Genomic DNA, 13,056 nt, shown 5'->3' on the forward strand with positions numbered 1-13,056 from the left:
TTGAATACGCATGTCTATACCAGCTTCTTTGACGCTTCAATGCAGATTACAGTGATTTCAAGGGAAGCAGTGGATGGTTACTTAGCTTCAAATAGTGCTACTGAATTGGAAGACGTGAGACAACAAAATCTCAAACAAAGCGTCAACTTGACGATGCACAGTAAACTGCGGATAGGACCAAAAATTTGTAGATGAGATAAACAAACGTATACTATATTCAGTAAGGAATTTGTTTTCAACTCAGACCAATCGGGATTTGAAGAGGAAATGTACATGAAAGGAACCCTTGAAATTAGAGGTACTAAGAGAGTTTTACCAAGATCAGCTAACATCAAAGCCGTAATGCATTCTTATGCAATTATGTCGACTGTTAATCTGGAAGGTAGACTGGCTAGAAAATTATTTACTGTGCTCCGAATAGTTGAGGTGCTCTGACCACTGTGATTCTTTTACATGTGCGCGATCTTGCAAGGGCAGTATGGAATATTTACGGCACGGCAAGCGATGGTGAGAAAACGGGCATCAGAGAACTGCAATTATGGTATGAGCACTGCTTTTAGCTAATAGCTGGTCAAAATAACTTGCTTTTGCATTGTTACTGATCTGCACATAAAAATCATACTCACTGAGAGGAACATAAAACTCCTGAAAAGGGTGACATTGCAATTCATACCACCTGGAACCACTGGACAATTTCAGCCTCTATGTGTTTGCTTTTTCTGTGCTTATAAAACATATTATCGCCCTATCTGCTCTACGCCTTAAGGGCAAGTCAGTTTCACAATAAGCTCCACGACAGACTGATTTGCATTCGGTTGCATGGCATTACATTCCATCAGCTCTCACCACCCTGTTACACCAATATGATTATATACACATCTTTAAGATAGGATACCTAGTTGAACGTCCTGCACGGTTTTTAAGTACGAAGGAGTCCGTCTTGATGGTGCGAACCTCTGTGATCACTGTGACGCGCCATTAAGTAGTACACCGAATGTGGACCTCGTCATAATCTCCTGGAATCCTTTTCTGAACAGCCTCGATGTATCCAGTCCATTGTTCGTAGTAATTGACAGAAGGTCATCATCGAATAAAGCTGAATTGATTTCTGACGTTTGAGCAGCCGTCTTAAGTTGTATGCAGAGGACGCTATCGTTTATCGACTAATAAAGTCATCAGAAGATCAAAACAAATTGCAAAACGATTTATAAAAGATATCTGAATGGTGCGAAAATCGGCAGTTGCCGGCCGGAGTGGCCGAGCGGTTCTAGGCGCTACAGTCTGGAGCCGCGCAACCGCTACGGTCGCAGGTTCGAATCCTGCCTTGGGCATGGATGTGTGTGATGTCCTTGGGTTAGTTAGGTTTAAGTAGTTCTAAGTTCTAGGGGACTGATGATCTCAGAAGTTAAGTCCCATAGTGCTCAGAGCCAATGTTTAAATCGGCAGTTGACCCCAAATAACGAAAAGTGTGAGGTCATCCACATGAATGCTAAAAGGAATTCGTTAAATTTTGGTTACACGATAAATCAGTCAAATCTAAAAGCCGTAAATTCAACTAAATACCTAGGAATTACAATTATGGGCAACTTAAATTGGAAGGAACACACAGAAAATATTGTGGGGAAGGCTAACCAAAGACTGCGTTTTATTGGTAGGACACTTAGAAAATGTAACAGATCTACTAAGGAGACTGCCTACACAACGCTTGTCCATCCTCTTTTAGAATACTGCTGCGCGGTGTGGGATCCTTACCAGATAGGATTGATAGAGTACATCGAAAAAGTTCAAAGAAGGGCAGCAGGTTTTGTATTATCGCAAAATATGGAAGACAGAGTGTCACTGAAATGATACAGGATTTGCGCTGGACATCATTAAAAGGAAGGCGTTTTTTCGTTGCTACGGAATCTTCTCACGAAATTCCAATCGCCAACTTTCTCCTCCGAATGCGAAAATATTTTGTTGACAGCGACCTAAATAGGGAGAAACGATCAGCACGATATAGTAAGGGAAATCAGAACTTGAACGGAAAGATACAGGTGTTCGTTCTTTCCGCGCATTATACGAGATTGGAGTAATACAGGATTGTGAAGGTGGTTCGATGAACCCTCTGCCAGGCACTTAAATGTGATTTTCAGCGTATCCATGGTGATGTAGCTACCTCTGAAATATCTTCCTGGGTGGTCCTTAGACATAACGCCATCGAGTCTGCAGTCCTAAGCACCTGTGCGGTAGCGTTCTCGCTTCCCACGCCCGGGTTCGATTCCCGGCGGGGTCAGGGATTTTCTCTGCCTCGTGATGACTGGGTGTTATGTTGTCCTTAGGTTAGTTAGCTTTAAGTAGTTCTAAGTTCTTGGGGACTGATGACCATCGATGTTAAGTCCCATAGTGCTCAGAGCCATTTGAACCATTTTGAACCTATGCACCTGCTTCGTCGTCTGCAACGGATATGTCGCCAGCCCCATCCAGCTGAAACTTCCATTTAAAATTCACTTGGATGTTTTGACTAATCAGTTTCTATCTCAATCTTTTAAAGAAAAGACTAAAATAGGAACGAAGCCACTTGTGTTTTGGTGTTACACGTTGAAAAATTAAAAGAACTAATTATAGTATACAACTATTACTTGTGGTAACTGTATAACTGATGTTATTCTTGGAGATATAAAAACTATTACGATAACTGACAACACAACATTATGAAGAACAATAATACCTTTTATCTATATGTATTTGAACAATGCGTGGGTATTATAAAACAAATACTGCAAGACTTTATTTCTGCCCACAGATTAACACTTATTAGAACTTTTTCTATTTAAGATAGTAAATATTAATTATTTCTGGACATTTTGAACTAGTGAATGACTTTTTAGTTTGATTTAGTCAAGTAAATATGATCATTTCATTGCCTTAATCAGAGGGGGCTGTATATCGACATATTAGTAATTTCCTCTTTTTTTCTTGTTTTAATAAATCTATTTTATTTTAGAGCAAATAAAATATAAATGTGTTATTTGTGATGAAGAAAAACCACTTGTATGCGAGACATGCAGTCATAATGCGTGACGCCGGCCGCGGTGGTCTAGCGGTTCTAGGCGCTCAGTCTGGAACCGCGCGACTGCTACGGTCGCAGGTTCGAATCCTGCCTCGGGCATGGATGTGTGTGATGTCCTTAGGTTAGCTAGGTTTAAGTAGTTCTAAGTTCTAGGGAACTGATGACCACATATGTTAAGTCCCATAGTGCTCAGAGCCATTTTGAACCATAATGCGTGAAGTCTGGTGTAATCAGTTTAGAAAATAATATCTTTGTAAAACAATATTCTTCTTTTGCTTGTCATAGGGTTGTGCCCCAGGATAGTATCCCCAGCGGACACTAAAAATTCGCCCAAGCTCTATCTTGGCAGCTTCCGGAAGGCGAATCTCCTGTGCCAGTGACCAGTAGATTGCCAGATAGGGAAAAATTCTGAGCGATTTGCGGCAAACACGGAAGCTATCGTAGCACGGGACAACGACGGAGCGCCCAAGTCAGCAAACGAAGCATAATGAAAATACAGAAGCCGAGAAAACACCCATTCTACATTTACGTGGTTACTCTGCTATTCACAATTAAGTGCCTGGCAGAGGGTTCAATGAACCACCTTCATGCTGTCTCTCTACCGTTCCACTCTCGAATGGCACGCTGGAAAAACGAGCACTTAAATTTTTCCGTGCGAGCCCTCATTTCTCTTATTTTATGGTGATGATCATTTCTCCCTATGTAGGTGGGTGCCAACAGAATGTTTTCGCAATCGGAGGAGAAAACTGGTGATTGAAATTTCATGACATGATCCCGTCGCAACGAAAAACGCCCTTGTTTTATTGATTGCCACTCCAATTCACGTATCATGTCTGTGACACTATCTCCCCTATTTGGAGATAATACAAACGAGCTGCCCTTCTTTGTACTTTTTCTTTGTCATCCGTCAGTCCCAACTGATGCGGATCCCACACCGCACAGCAGTACTCCAGAATAGGGCGGACAAGCGTAGTGTAAGCAGTCTCTTCGGTAGACCTGTTGCACTTTCTAAGTGTTCTGCCAATGAATCGCAATTTTTGGTTTGCTCTACCCACAATATTACCTATGTGATCGTTCCAATTTAGGTTATTTGAAATTCCGTCGATCCCGCAGGAGCCAACCTCACAGTGCCGGGGAAAGCAACCGAGGATGTGTCAATTTTTATTAGTGAAACTTCCTGGCAGATTAAAACTGTGTGCCGGACAGAGACTCGAACTCGGGACCTACCAACTGAGCTACCCAAGCACGACTCACGCCCCGTCCTCACAGCTTTACTTCTGCCAGTATCTCGTCTCCTACCTTCCAAACTTTACAGAAGCTCTCCTGGGAAACCTGCATAACTAGCACTCCTGAAAGAAAGGATAATGCGGAGACATGGCTTAGCCACAACCTGGGGGATGTTTCCAGAATGAGATTTTCACTCTGCAGCGGAGTGTGCGCTGATATGAAACTTCCTGGCCCGCGAAAGGCAAAGGTTCCGAGTTCGAGTATCGGTCCGGCACACAGTTTTAATTTGCCAGGAAGTTTCATATCAGCGCACACTCCGCTGCAGAGTGAAAATCTCATTCGGAATTTTTATTAGTGACGTAAAGGCTGCCTCCAAATTGGGAAAACAGTCCGTAGAAACGTCCTTGAATATGGCTATATTAAAGTTTAATGTGTGACGCGGGAACGTACGTAATATACCATGAGCCCTCAGTAAAGCCCGAACGTTTGATGAGCTGGCTAACGGTCGAATACAGCGCTATGGAAAGCAGAACAGCCCGAAGTTCTTCAGGCAAAATCTCAATGGACTACTGCAGTAGTACTGCGAATTAGTGGAATCCATCTGTGACAGGATCAGGAAACTGAACTGCAAACGTCCGCAACTCGTGGTTGTGCGGTAGCGTTCTCGCTTCCCACGTCCGGGTTTCCGGGTTCGATTCCCGGTGGGGTCAGGGATTTTCTCTGCCTTGGGTTGTGTGTTGGGTGTTGTGTGATGTCCTTAGGTTAGTTAGGTTTAAGTAGTTCTAAGTTCTATGGGACTGATGACCATAGTTGCTAAGTCCCATAGTGCTCAGAGCCATTTGAGCCCTTTGAACTACAAACGTATGAACTAACGCAGAATGCGGAGGCCGATACAGTGATTCTGCGTAAGGCAGAGAACAGGGCTCTGGACGTATTTCTGAGATGTACTTCTGCTGATATGTCAGATGTGTACACACGGTTCACATCAGGAAGCAGTGTCGTCAGCCCGAATGTTATGAGTGCGGAGAGGTGCAAGTGATTGTGGGAAGAAAGCACGGGACAAGCGACGTCCTCATAATCGGTCGTTAAACGGAAACGGCGATGCCTATCCCGTCGGACGGCATTCCCAGTAGAAGATGAGACTGCAGAAACGTATGCAGAGTCGTAGAGTTGTTTGCTAGACAAAGTAAATGGTAGGGAACATAAATTTCGGCTGGACGCAGGGGTTCGCGTGTGAGTAGTCAGTCTGGATCTCTTCGGCAGAAAGAGACTGTGGTCGCCACAGTATGGGTTACAGGGACTAGTTGATAATGACGTGAAGTTATTGAGGACAACGCTGTTCATTTTTAACGTGGGAAATAAGTGTTTTCAAGAGAATGTAGAAGTAATGCCGCGTGTAAAAATGGCTCTGAGCACTATGGGACTTGACTTCGGACGTCATTAGTCCCCTAGAACGTAGAACTACTTAAACCTAACTAAACTAAGGACATCACACACATCCATGCCCGAGATAGGATTCGAACCTGCGACCGTAGCGGTCGCTCGGTTCCAGACTGTAGCGCCTAGAACCGCTCGGCTACTCCGGCAGGCTGCCGCGTGTAGGTGAGGGGTACTGTGCGATCCTGGGTCCCGGCTTTCTGTGCTAAATATCACGCGAAAATTGACATTTTACAGAGTACAGTTGAACTTGGTGGTGCATTGTTTCCGCTAGAGGTACCGCTACAAGCGTTATACTGTCGCAGGGTTCACTGATCATGAAGGTGGTACCTAATAAACTGCGTACAGAGGCACTAAAGATCAGTTCGCGTGATACGATGTCGCAAAGAACAGGGAAGGTGATGTGGGTGAGCACAGATGCGGACCTAAAAATTATTTCAAATGGCTCTGAGCACTATGGGACTTAACTTCTGAGGTCGTCAGTCCCCTAGAACTTAGAACTACTTAAACTTAACTAGCCTATGGACATCACACACATCCATGCCCGAGGCAGGATTCGAACCTGCGACCGTAGCGGACGCGCGGTTCCAGACTGTAGCGCCTAGAACCCCTCGGCCACTCCGGCCGGCTTGTGACCTTTCAGTTGCCAGTTAGGTGTTTAATGTTTTCCGGCATGCCTCGCTGTCGCCCAAGTCTGGAAAGTTTACTTCGGGCCGTGGGAAACAGAGCTCAGCAGTCTCTTGCCGGCAATATTAAAATGCTGTCTGGTGGGAGAGCAAGCCAACAGCTTTCCGTTCATTGGTCGGCCTTGTAATATTGTAGATGAATGAGAGTTTAACAATAATTTGTTCATATTGTCTAACTAACGAATTACCTACTGGTAGAAGAGCAAATTAAGTTTTCGGAAGGGAGAGGGTAGCGGGCCTTCGACGTAAGCTGGAGAGAAGAGAGTTGACATTCTGCCGCGGGCTCTGATTCTGGTCCACATTCCGAGTCTGACCGAAATTCTCCTGGGGGCGAGAATCCAGATGAGAGCTTTCGGATTCCTGCCATCAGTGCTAAGTTTTGTGGACTTCGATTTCTGTTAGTAAGAGTACGCTGTCCCATCCACAACGCTTGGTGTGTTTGCTTCATTCATTAAGCACGTTTAACTTCTGATTGCACGGAATGAAATAGAGGTTCAATTCAATGTTCGCTCGCTTTGGCTAGCCGTGGTTGCTGGATAACTCTTGACAGCCAGACACTGATCTGGTGTGATGCAATAAGATTGACTACTTCCGTAACTCACGTACGAGCGATTGGTACTTGGCATATCTCCAGTTCGGCAGAAACAGCTCTGCACATGCGGTGCCGTCAGTATTTGGTCTAGTTATTGGACCTAATTTGTGGAGAGCTGGGTAGAATATGTTTAAGATTATGTTTGCAGAGCCATGTGAACTCGTGAACTTACCATTGTTCAACAGTAATAGTAGGCCCGATAATCTAGTACCAGTAAGGTGCCAGTTTTGCAATCTTGCTAGGCACGAATTGCCATGCGCTAAGGACGTTGCAGGCACACGTTTTACGTGTGGACGTGTTGGTCATTTGTCTCACTATTCTTCAGAGTGTAGATGGGTGACGACACACAGGAAAAAGTAATTTATAAGGTTTTTTCAGTGTAGTAGTGGCTTATTTGTGTTGCGGGTATTAATTACAGTACAGGTGAAGTACGCAAAATGATAGAAATACATGCAGCTAGTACTACAGAGTCTGTTGCTGCTCTGTCGCCAAAATCAGGAGACTGAGGACCTCTTTCATAGATCTTAGGCTTTGGAAGCTCGTCAGGTTCAGTCAGCTTGAGTCAGGGGAACAGGAAAAATAAGGCGAGAGTTGGAAGGGGGGGGGGGGGGGTAGCTTCTTTCTTATGATCGAGCAGTAGCCGCGCTTATGAATCCCTTTTCGGGTAAAACAACAAATGATATGTCGGTTTTCATTGGTGATGTTACAGCTGCTGCTGCAAAGAGCAATTGGTCAGACGAAGTAATCCTTCGTGTGGCTAACTGCCGTTTAACAGGGGACGCCGAGACTTGTATATCAGGAGACCCTCAGTAAAGCACAGCCGTTTCAGCAGTTAGTCGCCGGCCAGTGTACCCAAAAATAAAATACCACACGGTTTTTTCCCGACAAGCTCAGCATTTTGACTCTGAAGCGTAATGAGTCAGTGAGAATATTTTCAGACAGGATTTGCAAATTCAGTGCTCAGAACTGTGTGCCTACCCAGAATGCGCAGCGGAGACCAATAAGATGTTACTGAAGAAGGCTAAAAACAGGGCGCTACATGTTCTGTTGCACCCGAAATTCCCGCAGAAATCTCACGAAGAGTTCGCATTGAGAATCCGGATGATTTAACAGTAGCTTTTAGAATTGCGGTGCAATTGGAGGAAATCGGTTTTGTTTTTAAGCAATGGGTAGGTTACCATGTTTAGGCTTCTGGAGTCAAATGATATAGATGTACGTAAGGGCCACACGCAGACACAGCATTAAGCAACCAGAGTGTTACGCATGAGGAAAAGTGGGCCACTGAGCGTCTGGTGTTCGGAAGAGGAAGAGCGGGAAGCACTGTCAGGTGAATCAGCTGCTAAACAGGGAAACTCTGACCATCGGAAAGTATTCTCAATAGACTGTAACACTGCACAAGTTAAGAGTACAGACTGACTGCTGCTCAGGGGCTTAGTGGAACAGAGGTTTCGTGTTCATTGTCGGTCTAGAACCGGCAAGTGCTGGAAACTGAGGCCATAAGATGTATGTTATGTGGGGTTGGCGATAGTAGTGTTGAGTTATTGGGCACGACGGTACTTGAGTTTACCATTGGCGGAACTAAGTTTACGGAGCGTTGGAAGTTATGCCATATGTGGGAGAAGGACATTCAATGATTCTTGGATTAGATTTTCTCGACGAATATCATGCAAGAACCCATATTTGGCAATGCATGCTTGAGCTCAGTGGAATTTTGTTCCACTTTGTTGATACAGTAGCAAATGAAGCCATGTCACAAGACACACCTGTCATGAAGGTGATGCCAGCTAAATTACAGATGAGTTCGCTAAAGATTGATCAGCAGGGGGCCGCGCGGTTAGAGACGCCATGTCACGAATCGGGCGGCCACTCCCGCCGGAGGTTCGAGTCCTCCCTCGGGCATGGGTGTGTCTGTTGTCTTTAGCGTTAAGTTAGTTTAAGTAGTGTGTAAGTCTAGGAACCGATGATCTCAGCACTTTGGTCCCATAGGAATTCACACACATTTGAACATTTTCATCAGCAGGATAAAATACTGGCAGGTAACGGAAACCTAGTGTGGGTTTCAGTGGTCGGTCTTGTGAGACTTTGTATGTGGTTGAGCCACTCTCCAGTAATGAAGAGTTAGCTGGTTCACATTGTTTTGTGCGCCGAAGCATAGCGCGCATGAGTAATATTAATGGGGAATATACGGTTGCAGTTAGCGCAGATAACTTTTGCACAAGTGTTAGTCTATCAACAAATATGGTTATAGCCACTTTGGAAGTATTAGAGGAAGAAGACATCGGTAAGTCGAGTCTGGATAGAAGCCATTAGGAAACAGTTAAAACAGTAGCATTATTAGAAGCTAGGTCCCTTGAAGGGCATTCATTGCACAGCTGTTGAAGTGTTATTGAAGTTTAACGACTTGTTTTGTACAGATGAGGGGTCACCAACAAACCTGGTACCGTACACCAACAGGGGATGTTCACCAATTTAAAGGAAGCCGTATCATATAAATAGATATTTACAGCTGTTAATAGTGGGGTTCATTGAACAGCAACTACAATATGGGAGCACAGAACCTAGTGATAGTCCCTGGAGTGCGAATACCACAATCATCCCTAATAAATCATTGGATGGAACAAATACGTGTAGGATTTGCTGCAGTTATAGGTTTCTGAATGCACAGACCATTATAGATGCTTATCCAATCCCTAATATTACACAAACACAGGATAGTTTGGGTCAGTGTCGTCACTTTACCGCAACTATCTGAAAAGTGGTTATCATCAGTTAGAGGTAGCACTTGAGGATAGGCTAAAGACGGTATTTACCGCAACATGTAGACATCATCATTACAAGCGGATGCCATTCGGTTTCAAAAATACGTCTGTTACTTTTCGGCAGTTATTAGATGGAGTTTCAAGAGGATTCAAACCTAAGACCCGTGTGGTCTATTTGCATGACGTAATAGTCTACTCAGAGGACATAGCAAAAACTTGACCGACAACTGTAGGATGTTTTTAGTAGGTTACTGTCAGCCTGTTTGATGCTAAAATGGACAAGTGCCTTTTTGCTCAAGCTCGGGTTAGCTATCTGGGAAATGTAATTAGTGAGTATGGTGTGCAGACCAATTCTCTTCTTACAGAAACAATTCAAAATTTTTCAGCACTGCAGACCACCAAACAAACAGTTGCTTGTCAGCTTGTACAACTAGTACCATAAATTTGTAAAGTATTTTACAAAAATAGGCACACCTTTGAACAGATTACTCAAACAATGTGTAAAGTTGTAGTGGACACAGGACTGACAGCCAGCATTCAAGAAATCGGAAGAGGCATTGATTTCGGATCCCATATGGTTTTTTTCAGATTTTGAAGAAGATTTGTCCTCTCTTGTGACGCTTCTAACAAACAGTCAGCTGCATTTTGAGTCAGATGATTGATGGAAAGGCGAATCCAGTAGCATTTGCATCGAGGCAGTTAAAGAAGGTGGGATGAAACTACTCAACAACTGAAAAGAAGATGTTAGTGGTCATATAAGGGACTACGTATTTCCAGTGTTATTTGTACGGTAGAAGGTTTAAAGTTGTGATTGATCATCCATCATTGAAATGGTCTAGTCGTCTAACACAGTGGACTCTGACGCTTAGTGAGTGTGATTATGAGTCTGTTCATAATCACACAAACATGGATACACTAAGCCGCAAAGTTGCCATGTTGAGTACAACTGGGCAAGAGTGTGTTGGAATTGCAGCAATGTAGTTTTCATCTACAACCCAAAGGTTCATTGTGTTGTGTTTATTTGCAAAATGCTCCATTACAACGTTTTGTAATATTGTGTGTATGTATGTGTGGTGATGATGCAATGACGACGATAGAAGGGAGAGCGTGAAACCTGGTGCCAGCACATAGCCTACTTCTCGTGAATAGCACCAAGAGGGCTGCTAAGCTGGATATCCCCATCCATATAGACAGATCACCATCAACAGTGTCACATACCCTCACTTCATGAGACAATGTGAAGAGGTTTGGTGATGACGAACTTTACACCACCACCAGTCCTCCCCTTTCTGGCCAAATATTGGCACTAAAACTTTTTTTCCATCACCAGTTTTCGAACCAGCTTATCCCTAGGTCGAACACCACTACACAAGTGTGCATTAGCGACTTTGGCCACGGAGGTGGGTTGCATTGTGTTGTGTACACGTAGATTTACTGTTTTCATGTAACTGCCATGTGTATTTTTCTCGATTATTACAGTTTATTGTCAGGTTCTTGTTGCTGCTGTTTCTTGTTTCTATTTGTCGATAGTTAATCGTTTCAGAAGGAGAGAGAGAATGGTGCACGGTTCATTTCCTGAAGTGGTGACTTCATGAGGACATCCTGGATGATGGGAATGGTCCCGAGGTGGTCATACTTTATTGAGAGTGGAGCAGACAGCTTGAATGTCATTCAACTGTAGGAAATACGTACGTTTTTCTCCATTCAATTGTATGTCTTGCTTACAAGCCATAAGTGGACACTGATATCCGAAAGCAGAGATCCAGGAAATTAGGAAAGGAATTCGGAAACTGGAACATGTTTTATTGGAATTGCATAATGAAGCACAGGGAAGTGACGTTTATAGGGAAAGTGCAAGAGAAGTACAAGGAGTTGCACTTTATTTACAGCAAATCAAGAGCACAGTTATCACAGCTGGTAGATAATGTACTATGGATCATAGTTAGAGGGAAAGAGATTGGTTCAATGTGGAGGTTAAGTTACAAAAAATTGTATCGAGGACAGCAGATGAGGAGGTGGTTCGGAAATTAAATTATGCACTTGATCAGATCCAGAAAATGGCGAGTCCTACGAAAATTGTAGCAGAATGGCATCCAACTCAATTATCTAGTTTAGAGCAGGGGTTGGTTAGAAATTGTGTTACACCATTCACCTGCATCCGGTGAAATGGGGCTAATACGGAAACGGATACAAATAAGGATTCAGGAGGTATTGTTGATTTCAGAAAGTAGGGAGGCATTGGCTGTACTTGGTATTCTCGCCAGAAACGGAGTTGACAAATTGCTATGAAAAAGGGAAACCTGAGGGGTTTGAGACAATTAGAGTTATCATTAATGGTACAACTTGTCAGATAGTCGTGACGGATTTCCCCCTTCTGTCTACACTCTCTAGCATGACTGTCCACCACTGACACCGACACAGAATACACTGTATTGGCCGGAAGGGTCACTAACAGTATTATCCAACCAGAATTCAACTTATCTTAATGCCATCCTCAACCCTAAACTTGTGCATTTATTACACTAATTTCCGCTAGGAAAATTTCAATGGAGCAGATGTTACAGCATGTTCAAAATTTTCAAGAAAATCGTCAGCACAAGATTATATCGGTAAGCATTTCAGCTACCAGTTGTGGCATGTTTCTACAAAGTATTTGCATGTTTTATTTTTGTAATAAACACAGACATGCACAGTCTACAAATCCACCAATGCATCAGTTTCCGGTCACGTGATTAAGTGCATGAGCCGAGGGAACAGTTTATGGAAGCAAAACCTCTATAATAAGTAGTTTAAGCATTGGATGAAAATTGTATTGTAATAAGATCCTGGTGACCACACTTAGAGAAGCTCATTTCAGTAATGGGTAAGGGGCAACCCATGCGAGAGCTCCTGGTTGGAGATCGGTGTTGCCATCAGCACGGTATAGAGGCTTTTTCAGTTTGGTAACATAAATTTTAATTAAAGACTTCTTTGGGGAAATTCGGGAAGAATCTTTCGAACGAGAGGAGCGAGCTACTCCCCAGAAAAGTTTGGCTTGCGTACTGTGAATTTTTAAAGTATTATTCCTACAGTGGCCAGGCAGTAGAGGCCAGCACGGTCCATGCGCTAATCAATTACGCCCCTGGACGGCATTTTTGACATTACAACAAAACATTCCGGGCAGATCGGAGTTTGCAACACTGGTCAATAGTCGAGCACATTGAACAGCTAACACTGTGAGACCAAGAGTGAAGTAATATTTTGTAACTCTGGCACATTGCGAATTTAACTGAGCCTAGCAACCCATGCTCAGGGCAGAGTGAG

The sequence above is a fragment of the Schistocerca gregaria genome, chromosome X (genome assembly GCF_023897955.1).
Source record: "Schistocerca gregaria isolate iqSchGreg1 chromosome X, iqSchGreg1.2, whole genome shotgun sequence".
NCBI classification, from domain to species: domain Eukaryota; kingdom Metazoa; phylum Arthropoda; class Insecta; order Orthoptera; family Acrididae; genus Schistocerca; species Schistocerca gregaria.